The sequence below is a fragment of the Chrysemys picta genome, chromosome 6, assembly GCF_011386835.1.
Source record: "Chrysemys picta bellii isolate R12L10 chromosome 6, ASM1138683v2, whole genome shotgun sequence".
NCBI classification, from domain to species: domain Eukaryota; kingdom Metazoa; phylum Chordata; order Testudines; family Emydidae; genus Chrysemys; species Chrysemys picta.
The window spans coordinates 37,521,682-37,541,710 of NC_088796.1; the positions used below are offsets into that span (position 1 = coordinate 37,521,682).

The 20,029-nt window shown below is 39.8% G+C and overlaps 1 protein-coding gene and 1 long non-coding RNA gene across 4 annotated transcripts in view; one reads left to right on the forward strand and one right to left on the reverse strand.

Moving 5' to 3' along the window:
- The window catches only part of PDE4D (phosphodiesterase 4D), a 1,097,801-nt gene that overhangs the window by 751,550 nt on the left and 326,222 nt on the right, over window positions 1-20,029 (reverse strand). The gene's annotated exons all lie outside the window — the stretch shown is intronic.
- LOC112060882 (uncharacterized) lies at window positions 4,911-17,703 on the forward strand. The gene is made up of 3 exons (XR_002890001.3): window positions 4,911-5,011; window positions 14,581-14,689; window positions 15,336-17,703. It is a non-coding gene; the product is annotated as an uncharacterized LOC112060882 (long non-coding RNA).

The window sequence follows — 20,029 nt, forward strand, 5'->3', positions numbered from 1 at the left end:
GTCAGAGGGCACTGTCTAAGCACACCAGCTCCTTGGTTTTCATCTATCAGACTTTCCCCTAAACATAAAATTCAATGCTTAAAACTAATAAATAAAAACATTAAATAGATGGAGTTATGTTCATCCATGCTATTTCATTCATTCCTGATGAAATTCTATTGACTTCAATGGAGCTGTACTTACACAAGGAGTGAATTTGGTCAACGGTTTCTTATGGCTTCTTGCCTGATCCAATGCCCACTGAAGTAAAATTGGGTTTTCATCAAGTTGATTGAGAAGTGATTTACCACCCTGACTTCTGCTCCCCCCAGAAATAAAATTGTGTGTGTGTGTGTGTGTGAGAGAGAGACAGAGAGAGAGAGAGAGAGAATATTTAGTTAGCCAAAAGTCATTTTCAATCAAATCTATTTTGATGGAAAATTTTTCAACCAGTTCTACTTTTCAGGAATTATACACTTGGATAAAGATTTTCAAAGCTACATAAGGGATCTAACAGGTACTGGACATTCAGATCCTTATGGCAGTTCTGAAAGTAACTGCTTTATATTACCCAATAAATATTTGATTCTTGATACTCTCCTTGTCTAATCAGGGATATGATTTATAAACAAGGTCATATTTTCCACACTCTGAAAAACACTATTAGGTCTTTTCCAGAGTATGCATGGATACTTCCATGGTTTTCAAGTTTTCTTAGCAGTGAAAACAGAGCTCCACACATTTTTGGATAAAATTAAACAACTGTGTTTCATTCATTCCTCAACTTGCCCTTATTCTTTAAGATTCTCATAGTAATTTTTAAGTTTATGGATTTCCCCAGTCTAAGAAATTTGATTTAATATATATATATATATATATATATAAGTGTAGCAGAGAATGACCACTTCAGAGCAGGTAACTAAAACAATTTCCTAGAAGAGCCCAACAGGAATATCATCCAAATTATTTTTAAAGATTGGCACAGAGTATAGTTAGAAATCAGCAATACAGAGTACCTCAAAGAAATACAGTTCAGTTAGCAACACTCAAAGCCTCTTAAAAAAAAAAAAAAAGCAATAGAAAAATAATATTAAGGAACTAGTGGTCCGGTTCTTCCTTGGGAGAGAGGTATAAACCAAGCATAACAAATTTATTTCCTTGGGAACTGTATTAAGAAGAAAATGAAATTCTTGTGTATTAATATTTGTATTATTACTGGACAGTAACTAAAATATACCTATTCTATTTTAGATAGAAACATACTAAGATGAAAGTATTCAATCTAGTCAGACTGAAGACACCTTCAACATATCACCAGGAGGTACTTTCATTAGAAAGGGAACACTCAGAATAAATCGTGAGTAAAAAAATAAATAAATAATAGATTTTGACAAATTATATTTCCAGTAAAAAAAAGTAATTGCTTTTGGTGAATCAAAATCTATTAAAGATTTGAACAGCAGAAAATAATTTGGTAACTATTATTTAAATGAAGCATAGAGGGGAAAGTAATATTCATTAATGTGGATTAATTATTATGAGTACTATCAATTCCACTTTCCATCTGTAATCCTCCTAATTAAAGGTCTTTATGGAGGGATGTCAAGCATTAGATATAAAAACATATTTAAAGTATTATTTATGAAAACTGTCAAATGTTACTTGTGCTGCAGATATTAGGAAAAAATTCCTGGTGTGACTTCACTGACTTTATTGATTGAATTTGGCCCACATTTGGCCTGATGCTGTTCCAGCTAAAACTGATGGTAGTTTTGTCACTGATTCCACTTGGATCTGAATTGCCTAGCCCATTTTTTATTATAAGCTGTAAGTGAACCTTATTTGAACTGTATTGTTAGCCTGGAGCCTGCATAATACTATATATCAATTTTAGTTATACTCTGAAAATATAAAATCCATTGGATGAAAATTATTTAACATTTATCAGATATATTACCTTGCAGCTAGATAGTACTGTCCTCAAGAGACCCATGTGAACATCAGATAGCAAGACAATTATATACACAGTAAAATAAAAATTCTGTAAGTTATATATTGGGTACAAGCAGGATGTCATAGGTTTACAAGACCCAAATGGGAGCTCAGCCAGACTCTGACTGCCCAGGATGTGGATGCACAAGGAGGTATGGCTAAAGAATCCATCCCCTGCTATACCATTCACAAATCAAAGCTAACTTGCATACTATGGTTTCACCTACCATCTAAACTGGGTCAGCAGAGTTGGTTGACCTCAGAAGGGAGCACATAATACACCTGTCAAAGTTGCACAACAGTGGCCACATTTCTCTTGCATGTTTGGTAGCTTCAGAAATGATTGCCTCCCAGAGCTCCTGCTGGGACAATGCAGCACCATGCTGCTGCCAAGGTGGACCAGTGCAAAAACAAACAAACAAAAACATTATGGAGTCTCTTGGGTGATATTAAAAAAACCCCAACACCTTGCACCCTGGAGGAGAGCAATTAAAATGGCTTTAATCCACCTGTACACTGCACTCTCCCAATCTTGAGCTCCTCTGGACACCCCTCACCTCCACACACCACACCAATAACTTAGATAGTCACAGGAACCGCAAGTTGCAGTGGCTTTTGTGGATGTGCCCTGGTCACAACATTTCCTGGAATCTTTTCAGAGCTGTGTGCAAATACTATCTGCCATTTTATTATATGTGTTCTCACATTTATCTATCACGCATATCTAAATCCAGGTAAATATGATCTTCTATTGCACTCAATCTGGCAGTGTCTACTGACTCTAATATTTGAGTTAAAGCAATTTCTCGGCTTTTTTTTTTTTACACTGTTGAGTCTACTGATAAAAGCTGTGTAAATATCTTCAGTTTCAATACAATGTTCTTCAGCTATATATCACTGATCCTTTATTCCTATGCAGGTAAAAAGTTGGTCCTGAGTGCTGTTAGCAAGCTCTCTTTCTAACCTAGGTCTCTGCAGGAAGCAAGTAATCTGGCAACAAACAACTACAGAATTATAGGTTAACTGAAGATTCTTCTTCTCAAGATTTTGGGCAAATGTGGAGAAAACTACCACAAATAAAACTAAATTTGATTCTCTGCACTGCAACTGAGAAAACAGGTCATGATTTATGGAGATAGGTGAGTCCTCCTGAGTAGTGTAAGCAAAGAAACTACTGACTTTAAATCTTGGTCATGACAGACAGTTTAAAATCATTTAATGTTTAAGCGAAAAGGCAAGGTGGTCTCAGATCAGTCTGTAGTGGAAAAATATTACAAGAAACCAATACAGTACTTCAGCAGTTTTTGCCATCTATGATTAAGCAACAGTAATTAAGGAGAAAGCATAACCTATTCACACTTAAAAAATACTGAAATAATTGATAACTAAATTGCATATTTGGCATGCGTAGAATATTTCAGCTTTGACATGATCAATCTATCTGAATTTCATAGTATTTTGAAGTACTGAAAAAGAGGATGGGGAATATTAAAAGAAAAATAAAGAAAAATATGCTGTAATTATTGTTGCACAAATTATGCTAAAGATAGAAAATTCTGTAAGACACTTAAAGAGTTATGAGAGCTTCCTCAAGTAAGGTTGGCAAGGAAGGGAAGGAAGGATATATCCCTGAAATGAAGTGCATGCTTCTGCCTCTCATATACCAGAGTAGTGCAGTTATAGTAACATTTCCACCTTATCCCATTTTTTCAGTATGCATTTTCTTGGAACTATTGTTTTATTCAACAGTTGATGATGAATCCTCTGAGTTTCTAATTGAAGAATTATTTTCATGAACATGTATATACTCAAGTTATTGCATATTAAAAATATACTACAATATGATGGTAATAGTCCAAATGCCAAATGATATAATTACAGTCCAGAACACTACAGCTTACTCCAAAAACATGGCAATATTTTTCTGGAAATGCTTTCAAACAACAAACAAACGTGGTCTAGACTTTTAAAGAAATTTATAAATAAGAGCATTATAGAAACATCAGTATATAATATTTAAACAAAAGAAAACAAAGATATACTTTTATGATTTGAGGGAACATTTGAAAATCTGCAAAACATTAGTGAAAGCAGTATCAAGACATGTAGCAAATTAACAGTCCACCATCAATCTTATGGAAATGTTTCCTATATACACAGCTTGACTCACTTTTATGAGAGTTCCTCTTCCTAAGTTCAGATGCAGGTGGTAATGAGCAGCATGGCATAAAAACTGAAAGGGGGATTCTTGGGGGAATAAGGAAGAAATTGCAAGTATTCAATGTGTTGTTATGTTGTTTTGTTAAAAAAAAAAAGGTAAGTGAAGGTAAAAAATATACAGGACAAAACTGCAAATTCTGAACTGGAATTTTATCAAATATGAGACTTGTGGCTTATCATCAAGTGCTACTGTGTAGTTCATGGTTTGAGACTGTTTGAAACTGCATGTGAGACTGCATTAAACTAGCTTGGTTAATACTATTTAATATTATATGTTAGAAGGAAAAACAATTTCCCCTCCCCCAGAAGTTGTTCAGTATGCTGTGCACAAACCTTTCTGCTGGAAGCTGTGACAGATGTGTTTATGTTTCAGTAGTGCTACATATTATATATATATATATATATATACACACACACACACACACACACACACACACAGAGTGTAGAATACATTGAGATTCTTTCATGTAGAAGGTGATATATAAAAGTAAAAGAGAAATGAGGATTATTTAAATCCTTCAACTACAATTGTCTCATCCTAGTGCGGTCTAGGATACTCACTGTTGTTTTAGTGGTACTGTCATAAACGGACAGCTAAGGGTAGCATAAAATCCCTCCTTTACCTGTAAAGGGTTAAGAAGCTCAGATAACCTGGTTGGCACCTGACCAGAAGGACCAATGGGGAAAGAAGGTACTTTCAAATCTGGGGGGGGGGGAGGCTTTGTTTTGTGCTCTGTGGGTGTTCTCTCAGAGACAAAGGGAGAGACCAAGCAAGTAATCCAGCTCCTACTGAAATGATACATCTAATATTACATAAATAGTAAGTAATAGCAATGAAATGCGTTAGAGTATCTTTTGTTTTAGTTTGTGAATTTCCCCTATGCTAAGAGGGAGGTTTATTCCTGTTTTTCTGTAACTTTAAAGTTTTGCCTTAAGGGAAATCCTCTGTGTTTGAATTCTTATTACCCTGTAAACTTACCTTCCATCCTGATTTTACAGAGGTTTCTTTTACTTTCTTTCCTTATAATAAAAGATCTGTTTTTAAGAATCTGATTGGCTTTTTAGTATCCCAAAAACCCAAGGGTCTGCTCTGTGCTCACCTTGGTTACTCTCAAGCCTCCCCAGGAACGGGGGTGAAGGGGTTTGGGGGGATATTTGGGGGAAAACAGGAACTCCAAGTAGTCCTTTTCCTGAATCTTTGTCTAACTCACTTGGTGGTGGCAACATACTGTCCAAGGACAAGGAAGAATTTGTGCCTTGGGGAACTTTTTAAGCTAAGCTGGTAGAAATAAGCTTAGGGGGTCTTTCATGTGAGTCCCCACATCCGTACCCTAGAGTTCAGAGTGGGGAGGGAACCCTGACAGGTATTTTGTGCATATGTTCTAAACTAGCCATGACTGTAGGGGAATTCAGGCATAGGGGGATAGCAGAGTGGAAGTTGTGGCTCAGGTGGCAGCCACAAGTCTCTGCTGGAGCTAGAGCTGCTAAATCCACACTGCTATTTTTAGTGTGTCAGCTGGAATTGAGCTAGCATGAGTCTGTCCTCTTGGGCTGGGAGGCTCGCTTCTAGCTATAGTGTAGACATACCCTAGAAGTAAAGCTGCTAGCACAGTTGGAATATGTGATTTCCCTGCCTATGCAATGCTGCCTGTCACAAGTTCCTGTTACCCCCAGCTGCCTTTTTGGTTTATAACCTCAACTCCTCTCCATTGTGTGCAGGGTGAGGGGACTTCTCCACATATCCTCAAGTATTTTTGTGTGTGTTTGGGACATCTTCTACAACCTCACCTATCAACACCCTTTCTGGCCTCTGAGTATTAAAATACATATTTTTAATTGACCCAGGCAGGTTATTGTCACAGAACCCCCTAATGCAGAAGCCTGAACTCCAACTCATAGCACCCAGGGCCGGCTCCAGGATTTTTGCCACCCCAAGCGGCGCAAAAAAAAAAAAAAAAAGCCGCGATCGCAATCTGCGGTGGCAATTCGGCGGGCGGTCCTTCGCTCCGAGCGGGAGTGAGGGACCGTCCGCCGAATTGCCGCCGAATAGCTGGACGTGCCGCCCCTCTCCGGAGCGGTCGCCCCAAGCACCTGCTTGGCAAGCTGGTACCTGGAGCCAGCCCTGCTAGCACCACAGCTGGCAATATAGTCTCTTGTTATTGTCCTTGCATATATGGGACAAAGGCACATGGGTACACTCAGACAGATCTTCTCATTGCAGAACTGCTAGTCTCTCAGTCAGACCACTGGTCATGGAATTCTTTCAAAACAAACAGCATTTCCGGTCAGAGGCTTTGTTTCACAGTTTTTAAATTGGCAGAACTCCTCACTCTAGAGGGTTTGTTTCAAAGTGGACATTTTCCTTCCCCAGTCTTTAGCACTGGTCTGTCTAGTATGCTGCACTGTCCTTTTTCTAGTTAGATCCCAGATTGTCTCAACAATGAACAACAGCATATGAACAATGGAATGACACGTCCTTGTAAATCCGAACTCAAGAAAAATGCAGGACTTACATCAACCCTTCTCCCAGCATGCCTTACTTAAACCCAACTACATTTCCAGCAGTACCAAAAGAAGCAGGGGAGTTCCCGCCCACTTGTACAACTGAAACTCCAGTTACAATTGAACAGCAACTCAGGAGAGCTGGGTTCTATTCCTGACTCTGCCATGGGCTTCATGTGTGACCCTCGGCAAATCAATCTCTCTCTGCCTCAGTTTCATAGAATCATAGAATATCAGAGTTGGAAGGGACCTCAAGAGGTCATCTAGTCCAACCCCCTGCTCAAAGCAGGACCAATTCCCAGCTAAATCATCCCAGCCAGGGCTTTGTCAAGCCGGGCCTTAAAAACCTCCAAGGAAGGAGACTCCACCACCTCCCTAGGTAACGCATTCCAGTGTTTCACCACCCTCCTAGTGAAATAGTTTTTCCTGATATCCAACCTGGACCTCCCCCACTGCAACTTGAGACCATTGCTCCTTGTTCTGTCATCTGCCACCACTGAGAACAGCCGAGCTCCATCCTCTTTGGAACCCCCCTTCAGGTAGTTGAAGGCTGCTATCAAATCCCCCCTCATTCTTCTCTTCTGGAGACTAAACAATCCCAGTTCCCTCAGCCTCTCCTCATAAGTCATGTGCTCCAGACCCCTAATCATTTTTGTTGCCCTCCGCTGGACTCTTTCCAATTTTTCCACATCCTTCTTGTAGTGTGGGGCCCAAAACTGGACACAGTATTCCAGATGAGGCCTCACCAATGTCGAATAAAGGGGAACGATCACGTTCCTCGATCTGCTGGCAATGCCCCTACTTATACAGCCCAAAATGCCGTTAGCCTTCTTGGCAACAAGAGCACACTGTTGACTCATATCCAGCTTCTCGTCCACTGTGACCCCTAGGTCCTTTTCTGCAGAACTGCTACCTAGCCATTCGGTCCCTAGTCTGTAGCAGTGCATGGGATTCTTCCGTCCTAAGTGCAGGACTCTGCACTTGTCCTTGTTGAACCTCATCAGGTTTTTTTCGGCCCAATCCTCTAATTTGTCTAGGTCCCTCTGTATCCGATCCCTACCCTCTAGTGCACATGTGTCAAACTCAAGGCCCGCGGGCCACATCCGGCCCGCCATACAATTATATCCGGCCCGCGAAATCGTTTTATATATCTGTTTTTAATGGCCCTGTGATATGACGCCCCAATAACACACACTACAAATCCCATGATGCAGTGCAATTGCCGCCAACGGCAAGCCGCGGTTCAAGTTCGCGGTCTGTTGATGTATACAACGCTAATATCAAATCAAAGCTAGACCCCAACAATGGCCAAGAGAAAAATTGATTCTGAAAACCGAGGCTTTCAAAGCCGGTGGGAGAATGAGTATATGTTTACTGAAATTGCAGGTAAACCAGTGTGTCTCCTTTGCGGGAGTAATATCGCTGTAATGAAGGAGTATAACCTAAGACGGCACTACGAGACGAAACATGAGAACAAATTCAAAAACCTGAGCGCAGGACAGAAGCTACAAAAGGTAGAGGAGTTGAAGAAGAATTTGACATCCCAGCAGACGTTTTTCACCAAAGCAAAATCACAAAGTGAAGCTGCTGTGAAAGCAAGTTTCATTGTGGCCGAAGAGATCGCTAAATCAGGACGGCCGTTTACCGAGGGGGAATTCGTAAAGAATTGTATGATGAAAGTGTGCGACGTCCTTTGTCCAGATAAAACGCGAGCGTTTGCAAATGTAAGCCTCAGCAGAAACACTGTTGCTAATCGGGTTTGTGAGATGGCGACTGATTTGAAAACACAGTTGATTGAAAGAGCAAAAGATTTTGTTGCATACTCCCTTGCCGTGGATGAAACTACTGACGCGACTGACACTGCACAGCTGGCGATATTTATCCGTGGTGTGGATTCCAATTTGTGCGTAACAGAGGAAATACTGGACATTAAATCGATGCACGGAACAACGAAAGGAGAAGACATCTTTGGAAATGTATTTCAAAGTGTAACCGACATGAAACTGCCGTGGGAAAAACTCGTTGGACTTACAACAGATGGCGCACCTGCTATGTGTGGTGAAAAAAATGGACTGGTGGGAAGGATGCGCTCAAAGATGCGGGAGGAGAACTGTGCCGGTGAGTTGACAGTGTATCACTGCATCATACACCAGGAATCGCTGAGTGCTAAAGTCCTAAAAATGGATCATGTGATGAACACTGTAACACAAACCGTCAACTTTATCAGAGCCCACGGTTTAAATCACCGCCAATTCCAGTCTTTTCTGCGGGAAATAGATAGCGAGTTTGGCGATATGCCATATCATACGGAGGTCCGGTGGCTAAGTCGGGGAAAAGTTCTCAAAAGACACTTTGAGCTGCGAGAGGAAATCTGCCAGTTCATGGACAGTAAGGGGAAAGACTGCACAGTTCTGCGGGATGAAAAGTGGAAATGTGAGTTGGCGTTCCTGGCTGACATAACGTCGCATCTTAGCGCTTTAAACCTTCAACTCCAGGGACGGGAGCACATAATAACCGATATGCATGATGCAGTGAAGGCATTTCAAGTGAAGCTGCGCTTATGGGAGACACAAATGCACCAATGCAACTTGTCTCACTTTCCCTGTTGCCAAGTAATACGGAACCAAGAAAGTGCCACAGTTTTCCCAAATGCCACCTTTGCTGAAAAACTCAGCGCGCTGCGCACTGAGTTCGCACGGCGCTTCAGTGACTTTGAGGCACAGAAAAGTAACTTCGAGCTGCTTCGCAACCCATTTGCAGTCGATGTGGAAACCGCACCTGTAGAAATGCAGATGGAGCTGATAGAACTGCAATGTAACGGGACACTGAAGGCAAAGTACAACACTGCGGGGCCAGCACAGTTCACTCGCTTCATTCCTGAAGCGATGCCGCAGCTCCGCCAACATGCGGCTCGAATCCTGTCCATGTTTGGCAGCACATATCTGTGCGAGCAGCTGTTCTCTGTGATGAAAATTAACAAAACGTCACACAGGAGTCGCCTCACTGATGAACACCTGCAATCGATCCTGAGAATCTTCACAACACAGAACCTAACCCCAAACATAAACGAACTTGTTGCAAAGAAAAGACTCCAAGTATCAGGCTCTGACTAAATAGGACAAGAAAATGGAATGTTATGATTTGTTATGATTATACTTTTGCTTTAAATTCAATTTTTTATTTATATTTTCAGATTTTTTAATATTCCAGCATGTACAGATTTTGAATGTATTGTATTGACAGGATATTTTTTTATGAAGAGCAAAATATTTTAAGTTGAAATGTATTTATTTTGGAATGATATCCTGTATTTTGGTTCATATTAATGGTTAAAAAACATAAATATTTAGTCTGTTAAATAAATGGTTATACTGTTCGGCCCGCGAGTTTTGAGTTTTGGCCCCCTGTGCAATTGAGTTTGACACCCCTGCTCTAGTGTATCTACCACGCCTCCTAATTTAGTGTCATCTGCAAACTTGCTGAGAGTGCAGTCCACACCATCCTCCAGATCATTAATAAAGATATTAAACAAAACCGGCCCCAGGACCGACCCTTGGGGCACTCCGCTTGAAACCGGCTGCCAACTAGACATGGAGCCATTGATCACTACCCGTTGAGCCCGACGATCTAGCCAGCTTTCTATCCACCTTACAGTCCATTCATCCAGCCCATACTTCTTTAACTTGGCGGCAAGAATACTGTGGGAGACCGTATCAAAAGCTTTGCTAAAGTCAAGGAATAACACATCCACTGCTTTCCCCTCATCCACAGAGCCAGTTATCTCATCATAGAAGGCAATTAGGTTAGTCAGGCACGACTTCCCCTTCGTGAATCCATGCTGACTGTTCCTGATCACTTTCCTCTCCTCTAAATGTTTCATAATTGATTCCTTGAGGACCTGCTCCATGATTTTTCCAGGGACTGAGGTGAGGCTGACTGGCCTGTAGTTCCTATCTGTAAAGTGACTAAGTGATAATTAGGCTTCCTCTACCTCACAGAGTAGTGGCAAGGATAAAATTCATCAATATGTGAAGATACTGTAGTGCGAACTAGAGACAAGTCCATAAATAAATATCCAGTACTGACCAATGTTGGGGTTGGATTACCAGACTATAGGATCCATTAGTCTCTTATGATATGGCAATTCCTGTGTTTTCTTCAGTTAGTAACAACGTATTCTATTTGCATAGTTTTTTTCTTGAAAGGAATCACTTATAGCATAGTACCAAAGAATAAAACATTCTCACACATCAGACCAATTGGTCAGACAATCAAAACTATCTCTTCAAATGTAATTTAATTTAATGAAGAGGTTGAACATCTTTAAACTAACAGCAAATCAGCATTGCTTCAAACCCCTCTCCCCCACCATCCCATCCTAATACTGTGTATGTTAAGAAGACTTTTGCTTTGGCTACTTCAATGTTGTTGATTTCCTCCATTACAATAATGAAAAACATTACAATTCTAGAAGCTTTTTAATAATTACTGCTACTTACTCTGAGCTACCATGTCGTTTACTGTTAACAGTGAAAGTCTTAAAATCATGATTTTCTGTCTTTTCAATTATGGATAGATTTACAGAGTAGTCTCCAGAGGAAATGCCAGGCTACTGATGACTCTACATTAATCTCTCACACAGCTTTTAGCATCCATGTGTGGGTTGGATCCTGCTCCCACTTAATTAAATGGGATTTTGCTAGTCTTCAATTGCAGCCGGATCTGGCCCTATAAATATATTCTACATTAAGAAGCCTTAGTGGCACAAAGATGAAACAAGAGTCATTATCGGCCAATTTATAGCAATTAAACTATAAATCAAAAGTACAATTACACATTTGTCTTTGATGGAAAGAAGCAACTGCTATCAATTCAGTCATACACAATAAATGAAACAGCTCAAGGAAACTTTTAGGGTTAAGGCTTCTGTGTGTTACATTGGCTGTCACACAATCAGATTAACTTTTAGACTGTGGAACTACATTATCTGTAGGACATATTACATTTTATTATTATCGGTAATTACCTAAATAATTTTCTGCAGGTTTCTCTATATCACAAGGAGTTTCCCATGGCATTCACACCCACATTTTAAGAGCTATCCAAGAAAAAAAAAAGTTGAACAGTTTTTCCCCATAATGATGTAAAAAATTATGTGATTTAATCATTATAAAGGGGCTCAGATACAACAGTGATTAAAGTAGTATAAATAACTGGATAGATGCATCCATCCATCATTCCCCATTGGTCATGTGTGTGCCTAGAGGTATTAACTCCAAAATACAGTAGGTTCAACTCACACCCCCCACCCATCCCCACAAGGAAAAATGAAATGCCAAAAATAATAATGGGGATAGAGCAATTTATTTGTGGTGATATGCTAGGAAAGATAAATAGGTATAATAAGCTAACATCTGACTTAGAGGGGAGTAGCGGGGTTGTGATAATCTGCAAGTATCATAAGGGCATAAACACCAAGAAGGAGATGAATCATATAGGATGGCATAAACTAGGAATAGTAGGATTAAACTTAGAAAGGAAATGTTAGGGTAACTTTTAGGAAAAACTTTCTGATAGTGGGTTCCTTAAGTCTCTAGATCTGCTTCCCCAAGGGAAGTGGTGAAAGACTCATTGCTTGGGAGGTTTAAAACTAAATTAGAAGAAAACACATTGTAGAGAATAATTCTGCAGTGCCAGGAAAATTAACTGGTGTGCTAATAAGTCTTTTCCATCTCTAATTTCCATAGTTTTGTCATTTAAAGATAGACATATCAACCCAAAAAGATTAAAAATACAAAACTATTGAAGGAAGTGGACATTTAAGTAATAGATTTACCTTAGCAAGTGTCTTATCGTATAGCTTTTTAAACACCTCTGAAGATATCATTACCAATCTCCATTTTCTAGATCTATTTTTGTCCTGTTTTGTTCACTTTTTGTTTTGTAAAGGGGAAAAGAAATTTAACAAAAGATTACATATCTGGGAGAGGGTGAGGACTAATACAAAAGATGCCAGGAGTGCTTCATTTTGGGTGGCCAGAACTGTATTCATCTATGTTTACATGTCATGTAAAATTCAGATCACTCGTAACTAACTACAGAAAGGCTATTTCTCAACAAAACATACATATCTTTTCAATCCCCCCATAATCTCAAAGATGTAAGTACTAGTAAGACACTGGACATATTCATAAGATCATCTGTTTTATTTAAGAATCTCACATAAATTTCTTTACAGAACTCACATATACTAAAAATAAGCTGGACCTAATTCTGACCTCACTAACACCATGGCACGTAGGAGTAACTCTACTGAAGTCAAGAGAATTACAGCTGTGTATAACTGATGTAAGAGAGTTCAGAATTGAGTCGCTTGTATACAGAATGTCAGATACGCACATCAAACTCTTCTTGCATAAACAGAACATGTATAATTGCAACTTTCAGTGTTTAAAATTCAGAATGTGTACTCGTGCCTTAAAGATGGTAAAATATTAATGTTATTAAAATATCATGTCCTAGGGAATTGATGTCAGGTATATTAAAATCTCTTATTATAGGTAAAAGTTATTTAACTTTGCTATTACTACATTCTTGAAATATTCTGTAGCATCTTTGTTAATTTAAGTACAGTAGATGTTAAAGTTTTCTGTACATGCTTTGTTACCTTTCTCCCATAGGGATCCATGTTGCTTGTCTTGCCAGGAAGCAGGGCTCAGCATGGATCCATATGAAGCCTTCAAGACTATTCACATAGAAGGATCATTGTTAGGCAACAGAAGACATTCAGTTTCCGAGACCCAGTTGGCCAGAAATGAAAGATGACATTTGAATTTGGATTCTCACCTCACCCCAAAAGATAGCTCATTAAGTTATTTTGATCTTTATCCTCAGAACTGCACAAGTCATGCCATGAACTGGAGACTTTTAATCTTAAACCTTGATCCTTCGGTCTTTACACAAGCAAAATTCCCATCTCAAATGGAATATTGTAGGATCGGGCCCTTAGTCAGAAAAAAGAACTGGTTTCTGGGTGCATAATAGACCATAGTAATATTTGTTGGAGGAAAGGAGTATCTTCGGTATTGTTGCTAGACTGGCTAGGTTAATGGAGTTCCTAAATCAACCCAAAATAGCAAGCATTTGTTGTATGATTAGCTTCACAATACATCCAGTAGCAAGAGCAAACTCTAATACAAATATCTGAGTTAGCTATCATAGCTCGCAGTCGACCACTGGTGTCCTTTTATTGGTTGTTGCAGCTGAGATTCTATTCCTAATCCTACCCACAAATCCCTATACGACATCACTGCCCTGATGTACTGTGTACTCTAGGTTAAGCATAGAAGAACTGAAGTTTAAATAGAAGATAGAATGTATTTTGCTTTGGCTGTAACAAAAAATTAAAAAATGGGATTTCACAACATGTGAATACCTAACCAAAAAAACCTGCTTAATATTATTGCCAATATTTTCCTCCTCCCTTCCTCCCAGTATTTATCATCACTTACCAAGTTACGGCTTAACTTTGTTTGAAAGGTCTCTGCACAAGCAAAGCAAGAAACTGCTTGAGATCCAGCTTTTGGGGGACTGTCTTTTGTTTGTAAAATGCCATACACATGTATAAATAATAATAAATGTTAGCACAAACAAACAACTGGAACAAGATATGGGTGGTGAAACAAGGATTTTGTGCCCAATATAGTAGACTAGAAACATTTCTGAAGAACAAATGAGTGTGTGGGGGAGTAACTTTTGGTGGTCTTGAGGGGTGGGGGTTCTTTCCTCTTCTCACAGTAATCAGAGGACTGACTTTAGAATTTGCATGGCACCAAGTTGTTGGAAACAGGAATTGGGTTGTGAACTGCTTCCCTCTAATTCTTCTAGCTAAGCGACATGAGTGTCTGTCAACAAGTTCTTCCCTGGCCCTATTGTCTTACTGAAGGAGATATTAGGAAACAAGACTGTTCCCTGCCCAGCTGGTGCAGAATTGGGGGTAAGTAGCGTTACCATCCAGTGGCAGGCTCACACTTACTTGCCTTTCGGAAGGCAGCTGATTGGGGAGCAGGCCACCAGGCCACTTGAAATGATTATGAGATAGAGATGCAGGCTGATGCTGTGCCACTGAATATTTTGCAGAGGAATCTAGAACTAAGGCCTTTTTCACAATACAAAAAGTGTCAAAAGGTGGGTAAGAGGAGTGGGAGGGGCAGTCTCACTGGGGTGAAGAGAGACTGTTTGTCCAGCCTGAACAGAGTTAATGACACACACTCAAACTCATTTCACCTGGTGTTGGGTTTCAATGCTAAAGTTTCACACAGCTCCCTGGACATTTTTTTTAACATCATTTTTAGAGGTGCTGAGCACTGCAGCTCCTGTTGACCTCAACTAGAGCTGTGGATCCTTAGCACTTCTGAAAATCAGGGCCTTCTGTCTAGTCTTCATTGGTAAGTAGTACAACATTTAGGGAAAAAAATTGTTTTAAGATTATTTTTTAAATAATTTACTATTTGGATCTTGAAAAAGGTCAAGGTTGACATTATCTAAGCTTATCTTTGGCTTATTTTAGAGGTTTTATAATAATACTTACTTTATGTTAGTTTGTATGAGTAAAACCATGAATTATCTACTTGATATTTCAGAAACATCCTAATAGTGGGGAACAAAAATATGAAGGACAACCCAATGATCAAAGGAACACTCAAGAGCTATATATGAATGTTAAGTGATTCATGACAGTATCACCTCATCATTTTTGCTTCTTTATTTGTAGCATGTTTCAACTTTACAATGTATAATATAGTGCAATGGAACGAGTTTGAGGGAAGTGATTATTCCCCTCTATTCTGCACTGGTGGGGCCACATCTGGAGTACTGCGACCAGTTTTGGGTCCCCCACTACAGAAAGGATGTGGATACATTGGAGAGAGTCCAACAGAGGGCAACAAAAATGATTAGGGGGCTGGGGCATATGACTTATGGGGAGAGGCTGAGGCAACTGGGCTTATTTAGTCTGCCGAAGAGAAGAGTGAGGGGGGATTTGATAGCAGCCTTCAACTACCAGAAGGGGGGGTCCAAAAAGGATGGAGCTCAGCTGTTCTCAGTGGTGGCAGATGACAGAACAAGGAGCAACAGTCTCAAGTTGCAGTGGGGGAAGTCTAGGTTGGATATTAGGAAATACTATTTCACTAGGAGGGTGATGAAGCACTGGAATGGGTTACCTAGGGAGGTGGTGGAATTTCCATCCTTAGAGGTTTTTAAGGCCCGGCTTGACAAAGCCCAGGCTGTGATAATTTAGTTGGGGTTGGACAAGATGACCTCCTGAGGTCTCTTCCAACCCTAATCTTCTATGATTCTATGTAAATGTTACTGGTTGAATGGGTTAATATTGGGGATATCCCCAGACTAGAGTTATAGACTAAATCCAATTAAATTTTATTCCATTTCCTTCAAAAATACATTGTTAAAGACATTTATAATAATGCAGGAAATATTTGACATCCCAACCAAGAATAAATAGTCAAGGTATACAGGTCTAAGACTGCTAGCTCTTATTAATGAGTGTAGCAGCCAATTTAATCAATAAGACCACTTGCATGAGTAAGGACTAGCAGGTCTACATCTGTGTTAGCATATGGAGAGGCAAGGGTGTGGAGGACAGGAGGTTAGATGTTCTTATTTGTATGTTCTATGCCTGTACCCTGCCCTGTGTCTTCTTTGTATGTTTAGAGTGTAAGCTCTTCAGGGCAGGGACTTTCTACCACTGCCTAGCTCAATGAGACCCTAATCTTGGTTGGTGCCAAGGCACTCCACCACCTGGAGATGAAAACAGATGCTCACGCCAAAACACATGGGATGGTAAGTCAGCTATTTCCACGCAAAAGCACAAGGCATGTACCTCATGAAAAACAGCTCAGGAGAATAAGCTATTTGGGGAAAGGGTGCAGGAACAATGATTTCTATATCTGAATAAGCCATTGTTATAGCCTTTCTATTCCTCAACATTTCTTTTGTGATAATCAAGATTTTAATAATCTGCCTAGGTATTTTTGTAGTGAAGCTAACTGCTCCTTGTTCCATTTTCTATTTTTCTCTTTGTATAGATAGGTTTTTATTTAGAAGGATTACTCTATTTAAACAGCACACAAATGACTGATGTATCTAATTATTCTGCCTGTTTGAATGGCTCTGCTTCCCAGAGACCTATTGTCTGAACTCACTATGGGGGCGAGGGGAGAAAGAAGTGTTCATTACACACATCAAGTTGTTGATCTTAACAACCAGATCCTTTAACATAAGCTGTAAGCAGTTTTGAGCTACATGTCTAACTGGAGGATGCCCAGGGAATGTCTGGGGATGCAGAGTAGACACAGCAAATGAAAATTACATAGGCAAATGAGTATATTTAATATCTATACTTACAAAATCTATATAATGCAAAATGTGGATTTGAAAAATATTTACTGTACTTGATTTCTTTAGAACATCATTTTGGATAGAGTTGTGCAGGTACCAAAATTTACTTTTGGCATGAAATTCCATGATTTAGAAATCTGTTTTTGTTCTGATTCAGAACACAAACAAAATATATGAAAATTTCCTGTGAAATTATAGTACTGGAAAAATAAAATTTCTGGTCAATCCAAACATTCTAATTTGATTAAAATCAAAACACATCCTTCTAATTTACTTTTTATATGTCATAATTCATAACAATTTCAAAACAAAAAGTTGTTTTAAAACAAACAAAAAATCAAACCTTATGTTCCAATTCATTTCAAACTTATCAAAACATGTAATTTCAAATTTTTTCAAAACACAATTGCACCAAAACCAACAAATTTCCACAGAATGTTTCAATTTTGCTGAAAGTATTTTCTGACAGAAAAATGTGCTATTGGAAAATTTTCAACCAATTCTAATTTTGAACTTAACATGTATTTTTGCATGCAAAAAAAGTTAAAAAGAGCATTGACTGAATTGGCAATTAAAATGTGCTTTCTAAACTTGGAACTGATATTGTACACTATTTAGATAGTATCCCTTAATGTTTCTTAACATATTCTTCAGTGACCTTGGAATTCTGCATTAACTAACATTTGGAAGTCATTTAAAATACTAATGGAAACATGTTCAAAAGATATAAGCAGCTCAATTTTTAGCTCTAAATTGTATCCACTCAACCCAGTTGCCTACATAACAGGAAAATATGAAAAGCAAGAAAATGGGAGTGTGTATTTTAATATTTAGGTTAAGGAGGAATGCACCATCTATGTTTATCTTTACAGTGAGCTTTCAGGTAAGTACTATTTAATATTTAAAGATGAGTTGAGTTATTGTATTTGAAGAAAATGCTATCTCAAGGTCACCTAAAGATTTGTTGAAGGTCATCGCTGCAGAATGCTGCAAGTAAAGAAACCATCTGTGATAAATTCAGTTAACACTATATATAGGCAAATTAATAATTATATATTCTTGCTGGTGTGACATCCAAAGTTATCCATCATATTGTTCATACTTTTTAAATTAAACAGAATTGTTGACATTGTAAGAAATTGTATTACATAAGCAATACAAGAAGCAGCCAGGTGTGAAAAATAAGGTCCTAATCCTCAGGGGCAGCTCTATGCAGGCAGTCCACTTGGTAACGTGGATTCGGTGGCATGCCTGTGGGAGGTCCGCTGGTAACACAGATTCGGCATACCCGCCGCTGAAGCTGCGGGACTGGCGGACCTCCTGCAGGCATGCCACCGAAGGCAGCCTGACTGCCGCCCGGCAGGCCACCCCCCGCGGCTTGCCGCCCCAGGCACGCACTTGCTGCGCTGGTGCCTGGAGCCGCCCCTGCTAATCCTGCAAACATTTAGGAATAGATGTAGCTTTACTTATAGCAGCTGTCCCTGTCAAGGCAGCCTGCAACATGCCATGAGGGTCAACAGATTCAGGCTATTTCAGATTGAGGTGTGGAGGAAAAGGAAAAGGGTCTTCATGGAGAATGCCCTGCCAGCAGCCCTCTCTTTTTTGGTACCTATATACCTCAACTCACATAGGCAGCTTTCAGGCTGTTTAGGGTTTTATAGAGAAATACTAACAGCTTAAACTTCACCCAGAAGTCCATATGCAACCAGTGAAGATCATGGAGCACTGGGGTAATATGCTCACAATGGGATATTCTACTTAACAAGCAGGCTGCTGTATTCTGTACTATTTTTATTTTCCAAGTAGATTTGAAGTGTAGTCTCAAGTAGAACATACCACAATCTCCTACCCATACATTAAATTTAAAAAGTCAAAGGTTTTTGAAATCTAAACGGACTCCCAGGAAACTTATATATAACTTTCTGCCACATCTTACCTTGCCCAGCATACCAATATTATCTTTGTTTTATCTGGATTGAGCCTCATCCAGATCATACCTCATCTCTGGCAGAGTGTGGAAAAAGATACTTGACTAAGCTAACCTGCTGGAGGAGATAAATATACAACTGGGTATCGGGAGCATACTCAAGACATTTTAACTTTTGCTTCCTTGGTAACTTTCCTAGGATATGTCTACACTGCAGCTGGGAACAAACCTCCCAGTCTGGATTGACAGGTTTACACTAGAAGGGCTCAAGTTAGTGTGCTAAAGCTAGTCTGGATGTTGCAGCTCTGGTGGAAACTTGGGGTAGCCACCCAAGAGCAGAGCCAGCAGGTCAGCTGGGCTTGAGTGCCCGAGCTGCTCCCCACAAAGCCACAATGTCAACACTGCTATTTTTAGTGTGCTGTGTCAAGACGAGCTAGCACAATTCTGCCTACACTGCAGCTGGGAATGTGCCTCCCGGCCCCCGTGGACATATCCTCGGAGAGTTACCAAGGAAGCAAAGGTTAAAAGATCTTGAGTATGCTGCTGACACCCATCCCTAATGGCCTTACATACGTGTTGAGCAAGAGAAAGATGACAAGAGTAACAGCATGCTGTAGTGGACAGGGCATTGGACAAGGACTCCAAGCACCTCGGTTCTATTCCTAATTCTGTTCCTGACCTGCCGTGTGACCTTTGGCAAATCACTTCACCTCTCTGAGTCTCTTCTTCCTTTCCCACTTTTTGTCTGTCTTGCCTATGTAGATTGTAAGCTCTTAGGTGGCAAGGACGGTCTCTTTCTTCTTTCTACTTTCTTCCTCCCTCTGAGAAGAGTGTGTGTGAAGTATAGTGGACCAGAAGAGTGAAGTTAGGTTGCTGAAGGGTGGTGGTGATCATGTCAGGGAGCTTCTGCTGCTGCTTCCCATGCGGAGGGATGAGAAAGAAAAGCCTCCAGATCTGATATCCTGGGTGGGTTCCATTGAGTCTGCTATGGAG